The sequence below is a fragment of the Phoenix dactylifera genome, chromosome 1 (genome assembly GCF_009389715.1).
Source record: "Phoenix dactylifera cultivar Barhee BC4 chromosome 1, palm_55x_up_171113_PBpolish2nd_filt_p, whole genome shotgun sequence".
Taxonomy (NCBI): domain Eukaryota; kingdom Viridiplantae; phylum Streptophyta; class Magnoliopsida; order Arecales; family Arecaceae; genus Phoenix; species Phoenix dactylifera.
Genome location: NC_052392.1, coordinates 35392215 through 35415400, shown reverse-complemented (window position 1 = coordinate 35415400; position 23186 = coordinate 35392215). Strand labels below are relative to the sequence as shown.

At 47.6% G+C, this 23186-nt stretch overlaps 1 pseudogene; it reads right to left on the bottom strand.

Moving 5' to 3' along the window:
* LOC120112460 overlaps positions 1 to 23186 on the bottom strand; it is a 29187-nt pseudogene extending 6001 nt beyond the window's left edge.

Here is a 23186-nt window from a genome sequence, read left to right as displayed (position 1 = left end):
GGGCTCTCCATACTTTCTCCTTCCGTATTAGTGTACTCCAGTCGTTCCGGTCCTTTCCCCCTTCTTGACCCCGTCCTGACCGTAGATTCACTGGCCATTAGGTATGGACGAAGTGAGAGCGGACCGCATTCAGTCGGAGCTGGCCTCCGAAGACTTAGATAGGTTCGTGGCTCGGTACCACCTTCCCGAAGCCTGCAACGTTACGCTCCCAGGGCCTGAGGAGAGGATGTCCCATCCTCCTCCAGGGAAGGTCGCCATCAATGAGGGCATCCTCCAGGCCGGGTTCCGCTTTCCCCCCTCGGACTTAGTCGTGCAGGTGCTTCGGGGTTTAAGAGTGGCGCCAACGCAACTGGTGCCGAACTCATGGCGCGCCCTGACGGCCTTCCAGGTTCTCTGCCGCATGCACGAGGTCCCCGCCACCCTGAATATCTTTTGGGAATGCTACGGCCTGAACGGCCACCCCCAGGACAGAGGGTGGTGGTGCTTTGCGGCGCGGCGAGGGTGCGGCCTCGTCAAGGAGGCTCCTTCCTCCATTCATGGCTGGAAGGAGCATTTCTTCTTCATCGACGTGGATCCCTCTTGGGGAATCGGGGCAACCTGGGAGACGCCGATGAAGTCCCCGATTGGCCTATCGAGGTTGTCGAGGGAGGAATCCAATGGCGTCGCCGTCTTGAAGGGGTTGGTCGCCGAGGGCCGGCTCCCCCCGGTGGCTCGCCTTATTTCCGAGGATACTTTGGTGAACGTCGGTCTGAGCTCGGTGCCCGTCGACCGTGAGCCTGCCACCGCTTCTTCTTTTTCAGCTCTTTTCTCCTCTTCCGTTTCTTCCTTCCATCAGTTTCTCAGTTTCTAACCACCCCGTCCTTTTTGCAGAAATCGACGACGTCATGCGGTCGGACAAGGCAAAGGCTGTTAGTAGGGTGTCCCTACTGGAAGCGGTCCGGAAGAAGAAACAGACTCCTCCGAGCGGGGTCCCCCCGGCGAAGAAGTCCTGCCAGCAGGCGACTCCGATGCCGACAGACGGCTCAGGGCCCAACGATCAGGGGGACGCTGCGGGCTCAGACCGACAATTGACACCGCATCAGCCCTCTGGTGATGAGACTACTGCTTCTCCGGAGGTGTCACCCGGGCGCGCCCGAGACGGCCGGGTCGGACGCGATCGGTCCCCAGCCCGGCCTTCGACTCGGTCGGCTTCGGACGATACGAGAAGGAGGGGCGCGCCGAGGCCCCGGCCGAGCGGGACCCTGTCGATTCCTGGAGCGGCCCCCGCCCCGAGCACGGTCAGCATGGCTCTTCCCCAAGCGATGGGTAAGGGTAAGGCTGCAGAACCACCGTCCGGCTCCGGGGCGAAGTCTGGGTCAGCCTTCACTTTCGCCGGCGCCCGAAACCTCATCGAGACGGTGCTGCTGGAGAGCGACCGTAGGCGGATCCGGCAGATGGGGATCCCTGACGTCGGAGCTGCCAGCTGCGTCTGTCTCATGTCGGTGAGTGTCCTTTTGGTCGCTTTCGTCATTTATAGGCTCTATTGATGATCCCCGCCTGACGCCCTCATTTTTTCTGTTTCTTAGCTCGCCCAGTACATGATCCGTCTGGAGGAGAGCCACGAGGAACAGGCGAGGCTTCTGGCGAGGGCCGAGAGCCAACTGAAGGCTGTAGAGGAGGGAGGCCAAGCTACGGCGGGGAGGACGACCGGGGACCTCGAGACGAGGCTCCAGGTGGCTGAAGAGCGGGTACTCGGCTTCGCTACCCTCGAGAGGCAACTGTTGGAGACTCAAGAGCAACTCAAGGTCGCCTCGAGTCTCGAGGGCGAGATCAGGAAGGCGGAGGAGCGGGCCAAGAAGCAGTCCCGGAAGGCTGCCGACTTCCGGGAGAGGTGGGAGAAGGCCCAGCAGTCAGCCGACAACGCCCGTAACCGAACCCGGTCTCTTGAAGCCAAGCTGGGCGAATTGGAGTCGGCCTTGGAGGGGTCCCGCGCGAGCGACCAGGAGCTTCGTTCGCGCCTGGAAGAGGCTGAGGCTGCTTGCATTGCTGCCGAGGCGAAGCACAAGGAGGCTCGGGCTGATCTACTGAGGGTCTCCTCCGAGGCGGACGACCGGATTGTGGCGAAGGTCATGGAGGCAAAGGCTCAGATTACGGAGCGAGCAGAGGCAGCACTGGCCGAGAAGAGCGCGGAAATCGGGCGTCTGGCGGTACAGGCCTATCGTCAGTCCGCCGAATTCACCCGTGACATGTCGGAGGCGGTACAGGCTTATCGTCAGTCCGACGAGTTCGTCCGTGACATGTCGGACGCGGGGTCCGACTCCTTTGTCTTAGGCTTCGATGAAGGCTTGGCAAGGGTGTCGGCTAAATACCCCGGGATTGACCTGAGTGGGGTCTCCCTCCTCGACTCCCCTCCGGCGCCATTGCCTGCTGATTCTCCTGCCGCCTCCCTACCCCTTGCGGACATGCCCGACGTTCCCGACCCGGGGGCTCCTCCAAGCTGACCCTCTGTACTTTTCTTTGATCTTTTCTTTGTATGTTGGCGTTTTGCCATGTTGTATGGGTCTCGGCCCTGAAGCAATGAAAGTTAATACAAACAGAGTGTTTCTTCATTTCACTTTCGTCCTTCCTCTTTTTAACTCTTGGTAGCGTCTCGCCGACTCCTGACTCTCGAAGTTCTTCCGGCGCTAGGCCAGGCATCCGAGGGTTAGGCCTCAGGAAATTCTTCCGGCGCTAAGCCAGGCATCCGAGGGTTAGGCCCCAGGAGATTCTTCCGGCGCTAAGCCAGGCATCCGAGGGTTAGGCCTCAGGAAATTCTTCCGGCGCTAAGCCAGGCATCCGAGGGTTAAGCCTCAGGAAATTCTTCCGACGCTAGGCCAGGCATCCGAGGGTTAGGCCTCAGGAAATTCTTCCGGCGCTAGGCCAGGCATCCGAGGGTTAGGCCTCAGGAAATTCGTCCGGCGCTAGGCCAGGCATCCGAGGGTTAGGCCTCAGGAAATTCTTCCGGCGCTAAGCTAGGCATCCGAGGGTTAGGCCTCAGGAAATTCGTCCGGCGCTAGGCCAGGCATCCGAGGGTTAGGCCTCAGAAAATTCTTCCGGCGCTAAGCCAGGCATCCGAGGGTTAGGCCTCAGGAAATTCGTCCGGCGCTAGGCCAGGCATCCGAGGGTTAGGCCTCAGGAAATTCGTCCGGCGCTAGGCCAGGCATCCGAGGGTTAGGCCTCAGGAAATTCTTCCGGCGCTAAGCCAGGCATCCGAGGGTTAGGCCTCAGGAAATTCTTCCGGCGCTAAGCCAGGCATCCGAGGGTTAGGCCTCAGGAAATTCCGCTCGTTGGTCGGCCAAGGCTGGCGCAAGCCGAGGCGACCGGTCGGGGCTTCAGGCTAGTCTGCTCCCGGGATGATCATCGGGTTAGCCTGGCATCCGAGGGCCGAGCCTCGGGAAATTCCGCTCGTTGGTCGGCCAAGGCTGGCGCAAGCCGAGGCGACCGGTCAGGGCTTCAGGCTAGTCTGCTCCCGGGATGATCATCGGGTTAGCCTGGCATCCGAGGGCCGAGCCTCGGGAAATTCCGCTCGTTGGACGGCCAAGGCTGGCGCAAGCCGAGGCGACCGGTCGGGGCTTCAGGCTAGTCTGCTCCCGGGATGATCATCGGGTTAGCCTGGCATCCGAGGGCCGAGCCTCGGGAAATTCCGCTCATTAGTCGGCCAAGGTTGGCGTAAGCCGAGGCGACCGGTCGGGGCTTCAGGCTAGTCTGCTCCCGGGATGATCATCGGGTTAGCCTGGCATCCGAGGGCCGAGCCTCGAGAAATTCCGCTCGTTGGTCGGCCAAGGCTGGCGCAAGCCGAGGCGACCGGTCGGGGCTTCAGGCTAGTCTGCTCCCGGGATGATCATCGGGTTAGCCTGGCATCCGAGGGCCGAGCCTCGGGAAATTCCGCTCGTTGGTCGGCCAAGGCTGGCGCAAGCCGAGGCGACCGGTCGGGGCTTCAGGCTAGTCTGCTCCCGGGATGATCATCGGGTTAGCCTGGCATCCGAGGGCCGAGCCTCGGGAAATTCTGCTCGTTGGTCACGCGCCTGTCGCTTGCCACTCGACGAGATTTCTCCGTGTCCAGCTACGATCGTGTTTCTCCTCCTCTCCAAGCGTCGCCTGGGGAACACCAGAAGGGCATTAAATGCTAATTGAAGCGTTACCTGGGAAATCGGACCGCCAGTTGCTGCTTGCAAGGAGTGTCAGTTAAGCGGCCGCGATACGCGCGTTCTTCGAGGCGGATGCGGCCTGGGCGCGAGCGGAGATACGTGGACCGAGGGATACATGCCGCCCGGAGTGTCCTGCACAAAGAATGCAATTAAGGAGAACGACGCTTAGGAGATCGTGGGAGGATACGCCTCGAGAGCCGGAACGGCTTCGGATTCGGTGCGCCCGCCTTTATTGGAGCCACCCGCATCGGAACGACCGGGGGGCCTCAGTTTGGCTATAAATATAAGTGCAGGTGCGGTGGAGTCTGCCAAGCCGAAGGTATTCAGGTTGCCATGGATCGTGGACCTCCTCTCCGGCGTGTGGCTGGGAAACCCCTGTTGGAGGAACGGGAGGCGCGCCCCTCGCGACTTCCGCCAACTAGCCGTTTCATCTGGGATCAACAAGGAGGTTCTCCCCGGCGGAACTCCGCTCTAGGCGTTTCATCCGAGATCACATCCCCCCTCCTTTCAGTCCCCCCTCCCGATTGAGCTCTGCGCCAGACGCTCCATCCGGGATCGCGCCTCCTCGCGCTCTTCTTCCCTTGTATTCCTTCTCTCCCCTAACCTGGGGAGGACCGGGATATCCCTTGGAGGTGGCGTTCCTCTGGAGGCAGCGGGAACTTCTTCTTCGTCCACTTCTTCTTCGTCCGCGCTGGCTCTTCGTCTTTTTGCGTGAGGCGTCCATGGCGCCTCCGGGGAGAAGCACCCACGCCCGGCGGGATTGCAGCTGCTTCGGATGGAGGGTTCGGGATCCCAGATCTTCAGCTCCACGGAGTCTCCACCTCTTCCTTGCTTTCTTTACTCCCTAATTCCCCCCTGGGAATTCTTTGTAATCACACGAACACACCGTTGTAACCAAGAATTATTGAAATGAAAAGAGTTGTACATTCTTCGAACTGTCTTCCTGGTTTTGTCGTTCTACTGGTAATACACCCGCAGGTTAGCGGAATTCCAGCTCCTTGGAATTTCTCGACCATCTAGGGCCTCCAACTGGTAGGAGCCAGGTCGGTTTACCCAGCGAACCCTATACGGGCCTTCCCAATTCGGCGCCAGCTTCCCACCTTCCGCGGGTTGAGATGCTTTGGCTCGCCTTAGCACCAGATCTCCGATTCTGAAAAGTTTCGGTCGGACCTTGGAGTTATAATATCGGGCCACTCTCCGCTGATACATCGCCATCCGAACCTGCGCCATTTTCCTTGCTTCTTCCAAGAGGTCCAGGTTCCCTCGGAGCTGCTCCGAATTGACCTCGGGTCGGTGCGCGGCCACCCGAGGTGAGGGGAGTCCGAGCTCCACGGGGACGACCGCTTCCGTGCCATAGGTTAGGCTGAATGGCGTCTCCCCGGTAGGGGTCCGATGCGTGACCTCGGCCTCGCTGTTGGTTTGGGGATGCGACACAGATGTGAACCGATGCACGATCCCGAACTCCTCGCAGAAGTCACGGAAATGCTTGTTGTCGAACTGTCGACCATTATCCGAGATGAGGACCCGAGGTACCCTAAATCGGACAATGATGTTCTTCTTCACGAACTTCCGGACTTGCGCCTCCGTGATAGTGGCCAGCGGCTCTGCTTCTACCCACTTGGTGAAGTAGTCGATTGCAACAATCAAAAATTTCCGCTGGGCTGAAGCGACGGGGAATGGTCCGAGGATATCCATTCCCCACTGTGCGAAGGGCCAGGGTGCGGTGATCGGGGCCAAGGGGACAGAAGGGACTCTCTGGACGTTGGCGTGGCGCTGGCAGGCGTCGCATTTCCGCACGTGATCCTTCGAGTCCTCCAACAAGGTAGGCCAATAATAGCCATGCCTCATGATCTTGTGCGCTAAGGACCTAGCCCCCAAGTGCGATCCGCAGATGCCCTCGTGGACTTCGCCGAGGACGTAGACCGCCTCCGAGGGGCGGAGGCATCTTAAAAGGGGGGCGGTGAACGAGGTCCGATACAGCCTCCCTTCATAGAGTACGTAGTGGGCGGACTTCTTGACAAGTCGCCGAGCTTGCTCTTCGTCTTCAGGGAGGATCCCTTCGGCGAGGTAGGCGACGAGCGGATCCATCCAAGACGGCTCCGGATCAATCGCCATCACCGCTCCAGCCTCGCCGATGCTCGGCGCATCCAGGGTCTCTAGGTAGATCGCCCTCGACAAGTTGTGCGCCTCTGCGCCCACCAAGCGGGACAACCTGTCGGCCCTGGCGTTTTCGCTTCTGGGGACCTGCTGGAAGTCGACGCTGCCGAGGTCGGGAATGAGCGCTTGCACCTTCCGGACGTAGTTCTGCATGGTCGGGCTCCGGGCCTCGAACTCCCCACGGACCTGCCCGACCACCAGCTGGGAGTCGGTGAAGACCTTCAGACGCCGGATGCCGAGCTCCTTGGTGAGTTTGAGTCCCGCGACTAGGGCCTCGTACTCCGCCTCGTTGTTGGTCACTGGAAATCCAAACCTCAAGGCATACTCGGCTATCACTCCATCAGGACTGGTAAGGACCAGCCCGGCCCCTCCTCCTTCGGGGTTCGACGACCCATCGATGTGAAGCGTCCAGATCGGGAGGTCGAGGCTGGGCGTTTCCGGCGGTCTAGGTTCCGCCTCCTGCACCGTGCACTCAGCGAGGAAGTCCGCGAGCACCTGGGCCTTGATGGCGGGTCGAGGCTGGTAGCGGATGTCGAACTCACCGAGTTCTACTGCCCACTTCACCAGCCGTCCCGCATTCTCGGGGTTGCTGAGGATCTGTCGTAATGGTTGGTCGGTTAAGAGAGTGACCGAATGGGCCTGGAAATAGGGGCGAAGCCTCCTGGTCGCGGTCAGCAGCGCGAAGGCGATCTTTTCAGCCTTCGTGTACCGCGTCTCGGCATCCCGTAGGACCCGGCTGATGTAGTACACGGGCTTCTGGAGCTTTGCCTCTTCTCGAACCAGCACCGCACTGACCGCGGTTGGGGAGACCGCCAGATAGAGGTAGAGCATCTCCCCTTCTTGCGGCTTGGACAGCTGGGGAGGAGACGCCAGATATTCCTTGAGTTGGTCGAACGCTGCTTGACATTCGGCCGTCCAGAGGAAGTCTTTCGGGCGTTTCAACACCTTGAAGAATGGTTGGCAGCGTTCGGCCGATTTTGCCACAAATCGTCCGAGCGCGGCAACCCTTCCAGCGAGCTCCTGAACCTCCTTCACTTTGGTCGGGGGGGACATACCTTGGATAGCCTTGATTTTGTCCGGGTTTGCTTCGATACCCCGCTGGTTGACAATGAAACCAAGGAACCTCCCGGCCGAAGCGCCGAAGGCGCACTTCGCTGGGTTCAGCTTCATGCGAAACTTCCGCAAGGTAGTGAAAGTCTCCTCCAGGTCCGCGATGTGCTGATCTGCATGGCGGCTCTTCACCAGCATATCGTCCACGTACACCTCCATGTTCCGGCCGATTTGCTCTTTAAAGATTTTGTTGACGAGGCGCTGGTAAGTGGCGCCAGCATTCTTCAGACCGAAAGGCATCACCTTGTAGCAGTACAGCCCCCGGTCTGTTATAAAAGCAGTTTTCTCCTCGTCCTGTGGGGCCATCATTATCTGGTTGTAGCCGGAGAAGGCGTCCATGAAAGACAGCAGCTGATATCCGGAAGTCGCGTCGACCAGTTGGTCTATCCGCGGAAGCGGAAAGCTATCCTTGGGGCATGCCTTGTTCAGGTCGGTGTAGTCGACGCACATCCTCCACTTTCCGCTCGCCTTCCGGACAAGTACGACATTTGCCAGCCACTCGGGGTAACTCACCTCCCTTATGAATCCTGCCTCCAAGAGCTTGTCTACCTCCTGGTCGACCACCCGGATCCGATCTGGGGCACAGTGTCTCTTCTTTTGCTTTACTGGTCGGTGGGTCGGGTCGACATTGAGGGCGTGAGAAATGACCTTCGGGTCGATCCCGGGTACATCGGCCGCCGACCAGGCAAATACATCGGCATTGGCTCGGAGGAATTCCACCAACCGGGCCCGAGCTCCCGAGTCGAGATTGGCGCCGACCCGGACCGTCCGGTCTGGGCGGCCTTCCTCGAGGGGAACTTCGACCACACCCTCGGCTGGCTCCCCCTGCCGCAAGGCCACCTCGTCTCTGGCATCAAGGGACTCGACGCTTAGGGCTTCCACGGGCTTCTTCCCTTTGAGAGTCGCTAGGAAACATTGCCGTGCGGTCGGTTGGTCACCTCGGACCTCTCCGATCCCAGCCGCCGTAGGGAACCGCATGAGCAAGTGGTACGTAGAGACCACCGCACGAAGGGCGTTCAGTCCAGGTCGTCCGAGGATAGCGTTGTAGGCCGAGGGAACACGGACGACCTAGAACCCGAGTCGCACCGTGGCTTCTGCGGGTGCAACGCCCGCAGTCACAGGCAGCTCAACGACTCCTTCGGCCGGGACAGCGTCACCAGTGAATTCGATGAGGGGGGTGGATGTTTTGTGCAACAATTGTCTGGTCAAGCTCATTTTTTGGAAGGCCTCGTAAAACAAAATATCAGCTGAGCTTCCACTATCAACAAGAACACGCCTTACATCATAGTTTGCCATAGTGAGGGAGATCACCATGGCGTCATCGTGGGGAGTCTGAACCCCCTTTACATCCTCATCAGAAAAGGTGATTACATTACCGACCCTCTGCCTCTTTACGATGGCCGTCCCTGACGCTTCCGCCGAGCCCCCTGCGTTCCTCACGGGCCGTGAGCAGCCCCCAGTGATAGTGTGGATCACGCCCGCAACGGGTCGATTCTGCTCCCGAGGCTCCGGAGGAGCCGGGTCGGCTGGACGCGGGTCCGCGGGGGGACGTCGGTCGTTCACATATCGTCCGAGACGCCCCCGGCGGATGAGAGCCTCGATCTCATCCCGAAGCTGGAAGCAGTCTTCAGTGTCGTGGCCGTGGTCCCGGTGGTACTCACAGTACGCCCGGGAGGGCCTCCTCCCAGGGATCTTCCGCATCTGTCTCGGGGCCGGGAGGTCCTCCCGCCCCTTGATCTCCATAAGGATCTGGGCCCGGGGAGTCAGGAGAGGGGTGTACCGGTTGAAACGTCGGGGCGGAGAACGAGGGCGTGGGGGGCCGTGGTTCCTCGCCGGCGACGGGCTTCTGCGCAGACGCTGGGGCGTCGGGCTCCTCCTCTGGCGTGCCTCTTTTCGCCTTTTCTTCCAAAGCTTTGGAGGGATCTCGGCGGCCTCCTTGCTCCGGTGGGCGGCCGCCTCCTCGGCGTCCGCATACTGGTTCGCCCGGGACAACAGCTCCGGGAAGCTCCTCGGCAGGCGTTTGTCCAGGGAGAAGGTGAGTCTGCCCTTCCGGAAGCCGCGCTTCAGGGCTGAAAGAGCTACCTCCTGGCTCAGGTTCCGGACCTCCAGCGTAGCCTTGTTGAAGCGGGTGAGATAATCCCGCAGGCTTTCTCCCTCGTTTTGCCGAACATCAAAGAGGGAGTCGGAGACCAGTCGCCGCCGGCTACTGACGGCGAAATGAGTGATGAAGAGGCGAGTGAACTGGTCGAAGGACTGGATTGAGTTAGCCTCCAGGCCGGCGAACCACGCCCTTGCCGGGCCACGGAGGGTTGCTGGGAAAGCCTTGCAGAGGAGAGGATCTGATGCTCCGTGGAGGAGCATAAGGGTCCTGAAACTCTCGACGTGATCCCGCGGGTCCGCTGCCCCGTCATAGGGCTCGATCGCCGGCATCTTGAACCCCGGCGGATTCGAGGTCCGCAGGATCCTCGAGGCTAGCGCCGGCTGGGAGGAGATCTCCAAGTCGGCGAAGGAATCTTTGGAATGGCCCTTCAGGACCTGGAGTTGTCGGTGGAGATCGTCCACCCGCCGGTCCAGGGAGCGCGACCGGTGGGCGGGAGACAAGGAGCGGCAGGAGGGAGACCGACTGGAGCGCGGGTTCCTCGAGGACTGGGGGGGTCTGGGAATGCGCCCGGGTCCGCCTCTCGTACCCCGCGCAGCTCCGATGAGAAGGTCCCGGCAGAATGGAACGCGCTCGAGAATCCTCCTCGCGCCGGCGCTCCTCCCCATGGGAGAGGAAGGAGCGTGGGTTGAGGAGAGCAGGCGAACGCTCAGGCAGCAGCGGCTCCTGAGCCCGCTGCGGCGCCCGGGACATCACACCCTGCAGATTCTGCACCGCCTCCGCGAGGGTGCGAACCTGCTGGGCTAGCTGGTCGAACTGAGCGGCTTCGACCGTCTGAATAGGCGGTGGAGCGGTGGAGTGTTGCTGAGAGCGCGTTGGAGATGCAGCGGCCTCCCGGCCGGAGGCGCGAGAGGCCCCGCGACCGGAAGCGTTGGAAGCTCCACGACCACCTCGCCGTGCCATTACGATCGCTCTGAGATCCGTCCCTTCCTCTAGCGCCAACTGTTGCTGGTGGTCCAAACTGAGAACGATTGGCACAGCGGTGTGAACGGGGTTCCCTTGGAGTTGGGTTGGTTGCGCTCCACCTTCCACCGGGAAACCTGCAAGCAAGCCTCGCACCACCACTGGGGTAGTGGGGGCCCTTCGACGATCAAGTCAGAGAGGATTGAAGGAGAAGGAGAGATAGCAGTAGCAGGTAAGAGAATGCTCTGGAAAACCTTTTCTTACCTCCCCCCTTCTCCCCCCAGCCGCATATATACCAGGCTGGGGGGTCCTTCTGGGGGGTTGGTCATCGTGTAGCACGATGGAGCTGCCACTGACATGGCCGTTACAGGGCGTCGTGGGGCAGCGCTGGGTACGGCCATGACAGGGCGTAGTGGAGCTCCGCTTTGTACGGCTGTTACAGGGGATCGTGGAGCAGCGTCGGATACGACCGTTGCAGGGAGTAGTGGAGCAGAGGGCCGCGGCGTGCTTCAGGAGAACAGCCTGTCGTTGTCGAGAGATTACCGACTCGGGGTCGGACTGCTGGATCAAGGGGCAGCCGACTCGGGGTCGGGCTGCGAAGCCGAAGATATCCGACTCGGGGTCGGACTGCTGGATCAAGGGGCAGCCGACTCGGGGTCGGGCTGCGAAGCCGAAGATATCCGACTCGGGGTCGGACTGCTGGATCAAGGGGCAGCCGACTCGGGGTCGGGCTGCAAAGCCGAAGATATCCGACTCGGGGTCGGACAGCTGGATCTAGGGGCAGCCGACTCGGGGTCGGGCTGCGAAGCCGAAGATATCCGACTTGGGGTCGGACAGCTGGATCAAGGGGCAGCCGACTCGGGGTCAGGCTGCGGAGCCGAAGATATCCGACTCGGGGTCGGATTACTGGATCGAGGGACTGCCGTAGTCTTCCTGGGTGCGCGTGCCGGTCACGTGGGGCGTGGCGGCTAAGTTCCCCCGTAACAGCTACCCTGGCTTCTGATAAATGAGCCTGATAAAATTTTTATAGCAGGGTTATGCAAATGTGCATTAAAATGGAGACTAATCCATAATTAAAATATATGAGATGGCTTATGTCAGTTGCAATATTTATAAGGATTTTTTGCATAAATACCCTCCTAAATATCGGATTTTGCATGAATACCCTTCCAAAATTGATATTTGCATGTATACCCTCGTAAAACATTTGTTTTGCCATTCTATCCTTTTTTTATTTTTGTTTTTGCATATGTACCCATGCTATCTAACAACGTTAAAAAATTAACAGTTTCAAATTAAACTGACTAAAATACCCTTAATGGGTAGACATGCAAATAGATCGCGATCCCGCTAGCAGAAAAAGAAGACATGGACAATAGCATAATTTTAAAATTTTATTTTATTTTTAATTAATATAAATATAATTTTTCTTAACACCGTTAGAACAACTATTATATTACGAGCATTTGTACAATAATAGAGTTTTATGAGGGTATACATGCAAATATCAATTTTGGAAGAGTATTCACGCAAAATCCGATATTTAAAAGGGTATCCATGTAAAAAATCCTATTTATAAACCTGTAGCCTGTGCAAGTTCCTACTGCAGCTATGCAAGCTCTTTCTTCATGGTCCCTATTGACTTGTACTCACGAGCTAAAGGGTTGAGGACCTCTACCACCTGAACAAATAACTTTGCTAAGCTAGTGAACTGGAAATAGTCAATGTTAAGTATTTTCAGACTTAAATTTCACAAACCTAGCTTCTGAACCTAGCTTTGGTCAATTTTCTTCTCATATTAGGAATGACAAGAACACAACAGCTACATGTTAAAAGGCCTAAAAACATTAACATGAAGAAATCCTTACATTTAACGGGCATATCTTCAGGTCCAGAAACTCTACATCGATTATGAAACGCCCATGAAAAGTAGAATCAATGGGCCAAAAAAAGTCATCACTGGTCCGGAGAAGTCTTTCATGAACTGCAATAAACCAGACAACCAGAGCATTGTTATTGAAATAGATCTTCATGCAAAAAATCTATATTTATATTCATTGTTGTTGCATACAAAGCAGAAGGAATCCAGTCAAGAACAATAATAAGTAAAAACAGACTTGGTATATTTAGCACATATTGCTGCAAGGTCAACTATAAAAGTGTGCAATGTACAACATCTTAGCATAGAGTCGGCTGAAAAGCAAGTACAACACATGACTCTTTTTCCTTTTGCTCGTTCATTTATTTGTTCATTTGTGAGAGTAAGAGATAGATGAGAGAGAGAGAGAGAGAGAGAGAGAGAGAGAGAACAAAAAGTCCTTTATCACATCTTGTCAAACCACAGGGATCAAGTGGCATAAATTGGCTTTTGAAAGGTTTCTGACATCTGGGCTTGAACATTGAGGATTTACCATCACAAGTTGAGATTTCAAACTCTTTCAAAACCTAGTTACCTGATTCTGGAACAAGTTAAATGCAGGCAGAGAAGTGAATATTTTAGAAACACATTCAAGTACGATGGCTCTCAAGAAGTGGATAGTAGTTCGAGATTCCAGGAAAATTCTGAAAGAGCACCATACTCTACGCAGAAGGTTAAAACTTAAAAGGTGTTACTTAACAAAATTCTCTCACCTGAGATGGTATTGTTAAACATTTAGCCATCGGAACAAGATTAATTTTCCTTTGATATTCTATCCTCATTTTACAGGGACAAGTGGCAGTTCAGAGGACCATATGAGCGGTTGTATAAGAAGGAGAGGAGGGGGGAAGAGAAAGGGGGCGTGGAAGAGGAGGGGTGTTTTGGAGAGTGTGGCCAGGTGGGAAGGTTGGCTGAACACAGATAAGTTCAAGGAGGATGCTCATGTCTGGCAATCATGATTGTAAACTTCAGAGTTCCTCCCTATTCTTTGTCATGTTTCAAAACACAATTCAAGCTGTTACTTGGATATATCCTGCTGACGGATTTGTTCAATTGATTTATGATGGTTCTTTCAGCCCATCTTACAGGCTAATATTGGAAGATTAGCTCAATTTGGGAATGGAAAACTCTGGAAGTTGGGTACCAAAGAGTTTAATTTTACCCTAAGATGATTTTAATGATAATAATAGCACTAATTGATAACATTAATGTGGATATTATTACTTAACATTGATATTTAAGCATCTATTCTATTTCTGCTGACCTGGTTTTGTCTTGGTTTATGCTAAAAAAAAGGAAATGGAAAGATATCTTGGGAAGTTTTTTCCATAAATTATAATAGATGTAAAGAAAACATTGTATCCAAATTACATAAATTATACAAAACATTGTATCAAGAAGATCTGTTCACGGGCTGGATGGTTTCGAAAGTCAAGTGGCCATGGGCTTGGATGTTAAGCCTAGCGGCCCGGGCCAGTCCGAGCTTAAAATATTATATTCTATAGACTAGCAAGTTACCCATGCTATGCGGCGGAATTAAGTTGAATAACAGAAAAATTAGCAGAAATATAGTGATGAGCAAAAGATATAGTTGTATTGAACATTGGATGATGTATAAAATTCTGACATATCTATGTAGGATGACTGTTTCATGAAAAATTGCTATTATATCAGAATCTAGATGGTATCTAGATATAGATGTCTTTTTTTCTCAACAATCAAGACTTTCTTGTATGCAAAGAACTCTATTTGTTTTTTTTTGTTTTTTTTAACCTTGGTTGAGGAAAATGCTGGAATCTTTCTTTGTACGTTGCTTCTCCCGTCTCATCCTTGTTATGCATAAAAAAGAAAGAAAAAGTTGAAGAAGATTATTAGCATTGAAGAGAAAAAAATTAAATAAATATAATGAGATCTATATTTTTCATTTTATGTCATTCGATTTGGGTTCATTGTACAGAAAAATATCAGTTAAGCAATTTGTAGCTTGACCACCATTAGTAGGATTTAGTAAAAATAATAGCTAAAATATACGTGCATACAAAACAATATAAGTAGCAAAGAAAGATTAATAAACAAAATAATGTAACGTATGACATAGTACTAGTTTAATAATTTCTTTCAATTTTTTTTTTGATGAAATTTCCACAAGGTACATTTCTACAATTATAATCAAGAGAAATATCTAATATTTATAGAAAAAAAAGACTCTAACCAACTATTTGAAAATAAATCCATCAATCTTCATTTTTTCTCTCCTTATTCTAATGCAAACAATAAATTGAGAATGTCTCCACCAAAATACAAACTTAAAACTATTTTTTATTAACATGAACATCAAATGATAGGGCAGACACCAATAAGCAAGACTATTAAGCTAGGATCACTAAAAATATCTTGCTTAAAACTCCAAAATTTGATGTTAATTCTCTTTTATTCTTAAGCCTACCTACCATCTTACACACTACAACTCTTTAGAATAATAATTCTATTTGGCTTAGAAAATCTATTTAATTTAACTTATAAAGCTAAATATAATAGGGAAGAAAAAAACCACAAATAATCTAATACTTGCACAATCAAGTGATATGAGTAGTCTGCAAACATAACTAAATTAACAAAATCACTTTAAGACATGAAAAAAAAAATCACTCAATTAATTGCTCTAATAATAAATAATATAATAAAATAATTTTTAAGAAAATAAAAGTTTGAAAACGTTATGGCAATTTTTGTTTATATATAATGGAATCATATTTCATCAAATCCATTGCAAATCTCTAAAGAATGAAACAAATTTAATAATATTTAAATTTTAAACATGTAAACAAATATCTAAACATCTACATTAAATGTTCTTAAATATGTAAACAAATATGTAAGCAAATTTCTATATGTTAACATATTTTAGTTGTAAGAATTCCTGAATGCATTATGTAGAACCCTCGTAAATGCTGCCAGACAAAAATCAGCATTTAATGTCTAAATATCTTACTATGTCAGCAAGGGCTACTAGTTAATTTGTATATTTTAAAAGCTATGAATATGATGTATCAACCTTAAGGATGACTTGATTGGTAGATCATATATGATCCATCAGTTGAGCAGTTATTAATTTGTAAAATCATTATGTCAAAATAGTTTATGGAATATGGTTTGGGGGTCAGGATGTTTTGCAATTTTAGGGTTCATACTTTTTAAATATGTAATGGAATTAGCTCGACATAAATTCAGAATGATAATGGTAAGATCCTAATGATTATTGGAACTGATTTAGATCACAACTAGTTGAAGATATTATCAATGAGCGAACTAATCTTGGGGAACCTACGCCCTATGGGAGGTAGGGGATCTCAATTTGTAAGCCCCATCTCATTATGTCCTACCTTATTGGACGATGACTAATAAGGTGACTCTGCTCGCAATTTTCTTGAAAAAGAGAAGTTCAGATATGGATTCATAGATTGGCCCATGCAATGTGATTCACGATAAACTTTGCAGCACAAAATTACTTATGGATGCCCCAATTTGGCTAAATGGTTACAGAGAAAATGTTAAATACCAAATTTAATTTGGTGATACAACTTAACCTTTTTTTTTTATCCCTTGCATTTTAATGGATGTCCATTGAAAGATATGCACAGACTATGTAGCCTTGGAATGAAGCTTAAACATCCTGTTCTTTGTTTGACTATTATTCCACATTCAGCTTTGACGTAATATAGCATTTTGTATCTAGTCTTACCGACAAATCAACCGTTTAATAGTTAATAATGTGTGTGCGCGCGCGCATCTCTCTCTCTCTCTCTCTCTCTCTCTTTCTATATATATATATATATATATATATATATATATATATATTCCACATAATAATGCATAAGTATACATGGCATGGGACTAAATATAAAATGGTCATCAAAATCTCTGCTCAGCAAAGAAGAGAAGGTAATTAAAAAATCGGGACGGAAATAAAATTTTTAATCATCAGAAATTAAACATAAATTGAGAATTAATTTCGAAGATAGTTAAACTTTAAAGATTTTTAAAATATATCATAATTTTGTGGCACTCCACTCTTCTTACATATGGCATCATCTAGCATTTGGTTAAGTCTCGAAAGAAGTGAAGTCTGGATCATGTCACTTAGAACCAAACACTACTAGTGAAAAAACAAAAGGAAGATTAGACTAGATTTGATATCCTCCTGCCCAAATAACAATAATTTAGATTTTTGTCTCTATTTGAGATTCTTCTTAATAGAAAAAGAACCTAATTCATTTTGGGCGCAGGGTACAATCATTGTTACATAAATATATCTATTTGCAAATAGTTTACATTATTCAAAATAATGGAAAGGCCAAAGGAGAGTTCTTCCTGAACGATTAAACAGCCTGTAAATTTCACGAGAAACTCTGACAGCAGCCAACGACTGCGTCAGGGCCGCATATTTCCAAAGAAAAAGAAAAGCTTGTAATTAATAAAATGAAAGTGGGTTGCCATTACTCTACTAGAGACTATATTTGCAAATAATGTAGAGATGCACGGATGTCCAGCTGGGGCTCGCAATGGAGGGGAGCGGATGTCCAGCTGGGGCTCGCAATGGAGACTATTTTTTGACCGGTTTGATTAAGTTGTAACTAATTACAGCTATAAGCTATAGAAGGATAGAGTCGAATTAGCTAGGCCTGAGTTCAGCATGACAATGATGGAATCCCAATGATAATTGGAGCCATTTTAGATCATAACTAGCTGAAGATATTATCAATGAGCGAACCGATCTTGGGAAGCTACGCCCTTCTAAACGGTGTGGAAGATATGAGATCTCAATTTGTCGGCCCCATCCCACTATTGGCAACTTGTTCAGCCTTGACTTGTTCAATGATCCTTATTCTAACACTGATGCCATGGTTAGATAGTGCTCTTCACTTGAATAGCATTTCTTACTTGGATGATGACCGACTATGGTCCCCATGTCCTTGAAAAGAAGAAGGTTAGATAAGGACTTTAGACCTACCACTGCAACTTGATTCACGACGAACTTTGCAATGCAACGTACTTATCGATAGCCCATTTTGGCAAAATAGTTATGAAAACTACGTCAAATACCAAATTTAATTTGACGACACAACTTAACTTTTTTTTTATCCCTTGCATTTTTAAGATTGTCCATTGAAAGATATGCACAGACGATGTAGCCTTCGAATGAAGCTTGAACTTTCTATTCTTTGTTTGACAATTATTTTGCATTCAGCTCTTACATAATTAGCAATTTATGTTCAGTCTTTGTCTAGTCTTACTCACTGATCATCCGTTAAATAGTTTGTAATGTTTTATATATCTATTTTCCACACAATATTGCGTGAAAGTCTAGATGGCATGGGACTAAATATAAAATGGTCATCAAAATCTCTATTTAGAAAATATAAAAAAATCATCAAATATCAAGGATGGAAATAAAATTTTTAATTATCAAAAATTAAACATAAAATGAGAATCAATTCAGAAGATAGATAAACTTTAAAGAGGAAGCTTAGACTAGATTTGACATCCTCAAGCCTAAACAACAATAATTGAGATTTTTGTCTCATGTCATTGTTGAGCACGTTTGAGTTTCTTCTAAATGGAAGGAAAATCTAATCCTAATTGTCTTGACTCACCAAAATATCAAGACTACAGCCAAACTACTCAAGTTATCTATCAATATCGTGCGGCCCCACCGCTCGGTTGGCGAAGCGCGAAGTTGTGTTTACATATTACGGAAAGATCCTGAATCAGAAATAAAGAAGATTGGAAGTAACGAGTAGTTGTTGAGCACGTTTGAGATCCTTCTAAATGGAAGGAGAACCAAATCCTAATTGTCTTGACTGAACAAAATATCAAGACCATCGCCGAGCCAATCCGAGCCGAGTCTGGGTTTACCGAATCTCGAGCCGAACCGATCTATTGTTTTTGGATCATTTATCCAATGACTCGATCTGAATCCGAATAATTTACATTATTCAAAATAATAGAAGGGCCAAAGAAGAGTCCTTTCCGAACGATTAAACAGCCTGTAAATTTCACGAGAAGCTCTTGACAGCAGCCAACGACTACCACAGGGCCGCATATTTCCTAAGGAAAAGAAAAGCTTATACTTAATAAAATGAAAGTGGGTTGCCATTACTCTACTAGAGACTTAGAGACTATATTTGCAAACAATGTAGAGTTAAACGGATGTCCAGCGGGGCCTCGCAAGGGAGGAGAGCGGAAAGTTTGGTGGGGGCTAACGCGGTCTCCTTTGTTTGTCTCTAATGCAAGGTGGGGTGGGTCACCACGGGAGACGCGGTCTCCTTTGTTTGTCTCTTATATAATTATTTTAAGAAGACCTTGACCCTTTCGAGGCCTAAGTCTTTTTTTATTGCTACCGCGGGGCCAGCTGTTGAGCGGTATCACTCATTAGCATTACAATGATTTTTGGATGGGGTATGATACGACTCATACCTGAGCCAATTCCAATTTTTTTGAGTTAGGTTCGAATTATACATAGATTTGCCCCGATTCGATTCGACCCAAATGACCCATTGGATAAAAAATTATAGTTATGGACCCAACCCGACCAAACCCAAATTTTTATTGAGGTAGGTCTGGTCTAAAATTAGGATCCGAACAAAAACCAGGTTGGCTTATGACTCGGTTCGACTCGACCCATTTGCACCCTTATATAGTTGGCACTTTGTGACCGGTTTGATTAAGCTGTAACTAATTGCAGCTATGAGCTATAGGAGCATGGAGTGAAATTAGCTAGACATGAGTTTAGCATGACAATGATGGGATCCTAATTTGTGGGCCCCATCCCACTATTGGCAACTGGTTGAGCCCTGACTTGTTTCATGATGTTTATTCTAACACCGATTTCATGATTAGATAGTGCTCTTCACTTGATTAGCATTTCTTACCTTACTAGATGATGACCGATGAGCCGGCTACGGTCACCATGTTCTTAAAAAGGAGAAGGCCAGAAAAGGACTTTAGACCTACCGCTACAACTTGATTCACCACGAACCTTGCAACGCAACGTACTTATCGATAGCCCATTTTGGCAAAATAGTTATGAAAACTACGTCAAATACCAAATTTAATTTGATGATGCAACTTAACTTCTTTTTTTATCCCTTGCATTTTAAAGGTTGTCCACTAAAAGATATGCACAGACCATGTAGCCTTCAAATGAAGCTTGAACTTTCTATTCTTTGTTTGACTTTTATTTTGCATTCAGTTCTTACATAATTGCCATTTTATGTTCAGTCTTTGTCTAGTCTTACTCACCGATCATCCGCCAAATAGTTTGTAATGTTTTATATATCTATTTTCCGCACAATACTGCGTGAAAGTCTAGATGGCATGGGACTAAATATAAAATGGTCATCAAAATCTCTATTTAGAAAATAAAAAAAAGACGTCAAATATCAAGGATGGAAATAAAATTTTTAATTATCAAAAATTAAACATACAATGAGAATCAATTCCGGAGATAGATAAACTTTAAAGAGGAAGCTTAGACTAGATTTGACATCCTTATGCCCAAACAACAATAATTGAGATTCTTGTCTCATGTTGTTGTTGGGAACGTTTGAGATCCTTTTAAATAGAAGGAGAACCTAATCCTAATTGTCTTGACTTAATAAAATATCAAGACCATCGCCAAACCCCAGCGGTCCCACTGCACGTTTGTCTTGACGGACACGCGTGTTTATATATTACGGATAGATCTCAGAATCAAAAACAAAGAAGATTGGAAGTAACGAGGAAAGAGATTCATTGGAGGGACGATAACTTCCACCGAAAGCCAACCGTCCGTACGCGGTTGAGTTCTAGATTCTGCAATCCCACTCTTGCTGTAACACCTAATAGTACATTTTGTGTGCGAGCGTTGGTGCGCACGCTCAAATTTGGTGTTCTTTTGTGCACGGTAACTTTCCAGCACATCAATTAATTTTTCTGTTTGAGATGCTAGACTATTAAATGTACCCGGGTCCCTCAAAGGTGTGTTTCTTATATAATATCAGGTTTGGTGTTACAAAATTCTTTTCTTTCCTTTTCTTCAACTTCAGCTGAGTTCTTATTTATGATCTTCTGAATCGTACAAAAAAACTTACTTATTTATTGATTTTGGGTAAAAATTAGATTTACCTTCTTCGTATAATGATATTTATACATATTTAAAAGGTTTCTTGATATTTTTACTTGTGGATCTAGGTATGGAGTAAGCAATACACATTAGTCCATAAATATTTATTTAATGTCCTATATATATATATATATATATATGTGTGTGTGTATATATGTATATATATATATATATATATATATATATAGATTTTGAATATAAAATATATATTTGCTTAGATTATTGCCCGCTCTCACAATCCATAAAAAAGTTATTTATTGTAGAAAAAAAAATTCGATAAGTATAAAGTTAGACAAACTTATCTTATTAAGACTAAAATAGAAATAATCCAAGTCCTTCGGATCATTCACCGCTCAAATGTCATGCTTCACCAAAACAATGATTCGTGAATCATTTTGTGCACAGAAAATCTCATAACAAATCATTTCGTTTGTATTTTGAACTGTGGAATGAAGAAATTGGACGGATGCTCGCGCGGGGAGAGAGGGAGAGATTCTTGTTGAGATAGTTAAGAGGTAGGAGGGAGGGGTGGGAACCGAATGTTAGCTTCTCCCAACATGGGCCCAACATGGGCGCCCAATCCAGACTCGGTATACCAACATCTAGTAACATCTAAATATCTATGATTTTATAAAAAAAAATTTATGTGACTTTCTCGCAAAATCAATATTTATATGAAATATTTTAATGAAATCCGCTATGATCTTTTAGTTTTTCTTTCTACAAAAGTATTATACCTGATATAAATGCTTGGTCATTCTCTCTGTCAGCCTACGTAATTATTATAGTTGGCTACAAATTCTGGGTACTTTTCCTTTCAGAAACGCCAAATGGTTTCTGGATCACATCTCGATGGTTTGCTGAAACACACTGCTACTAGTTAATGACGTGGGATTATTCATGGATCCACTGTATTCTACTTAATGTCCCAAAGGCATGCCTTGGTCATGATTATCCTGCTTAGCTGGTGATTGAAACATGGACATGCAAGTAAACAATCCGAGCATTTTCTGTAATAAAATAGCAATGGTCTTTAAAATCCATTTAAAATAACAAGATTATCCTTTTATTTACTGCATTATTGCTTAAGCATATTTTTCTATTCTATGTACATCACCAAATTTGGACATGCTTTTACCTTGAATGTTATGATTTCACAAGCTTGACGAAAAACCTATATCTTAGTGAAGCAAAATCTTGAAGAAATTTAAGTGTTTAATATCTCCAGTTTTAAATGGAGAATTCTATATTCAGTATGGTTGTAAGAAAGAAGCAAAGTTGATAAGAATATGTAAATATTGCATGTCTTTTCTTAATAGTTGTATTAGTTTCATATGGTAAAAAATTCAAGATATCAACTCACTCTCTTTAGGTGCGGTTGTAGTACATGGAAGGTGTAGAGTTTACATCCATTATCAAGTTCAATGATGGAGTTTGAAAATACTAATCAAAATCATTGGATGTATTTCATAAGGTCTCAAATACTTGGGTACAAAAAATTCTTACGCCTCTTACCTCCATATCAAATATCCCAAAGTCAATATAAGATATCTGCTCCTAAAATTCTACATATAGGAGGGCTTGAGGTGCAAGAAAGAAGCCTCCAAAACACATAAAACTATATCTGTATCTACTATTTCAATGAGAAAAGGTTTTACAGTCCAACTATTGGTACTCTTTTCTCTCCACTCTCAAGACAGGGCACATGGAAAAATAAACCAATCGACTCGGTTGGATGAATGCACGGGCACGCCATTAGCATCTGAATAGGATAAACAATAGATGGCAGTGGGTCTTATTGTCCACCTTCAATAATTTTTGCCACCGAGGTACCACCTTCTCAAGAGAGTGCTGACAAGGATCTACGAGCTATGGACTATTGCCTAGTAATAAAAATGCTAAGGATAATTTGAACGATAAATTGATAAAAAAAACTTGGTAATTAATTCGATTGGTGGTTGCAGTGCCTTTTCAGAGTTGCAACTGAATACTTATATAATTTTTTCCTAATTACTGGATAGCTATCTCTTTTTAGCATTGACACCTGTCCGTACTTTATCCACCTTCTGATATTTGCTATAGTTGGTTTTACCTGTTTACTCCATTTCCCATGTTTTGATCTCTTAGCAACTGCTTCTGCATCTCGAATCGGAAACAAAGAGAATTGGAAGTGACGAGGCAGGGCTGGGAAAGAGATTCTTCCGAGTGGTGATAATCTTTGCTTGCTCTAGATCTAGTTTTTTAATTAAAAAATACTTTTCAAAATATTCTAAGGTATTTGTTAATTTGCTTGGCTCATATTCAAGAAATATAACAAAAGCAACTTTCTTGCAAAAACTAAAAAAAATATCCTTGCAAATTAATTATTTATTTTTGGATTATAAATGTCTCTTTTATTTCTAAATCATTTCTTTTCTAGAAGTTATATCAATGTTGCTTGTTCATTATCAATGTCTCCCTGTACATCATCAGGTCGTGGCATGGATCCCAAAGGCAGCAGCCCCACATCGGCCTTTCATCGTGGTACAACACCCTATAAGGCCTCAGCGGCACCAAAACCACCGAAACCAGCACCGCCACCGCCACCGCCACCGGCAGCGGCACCGGCAT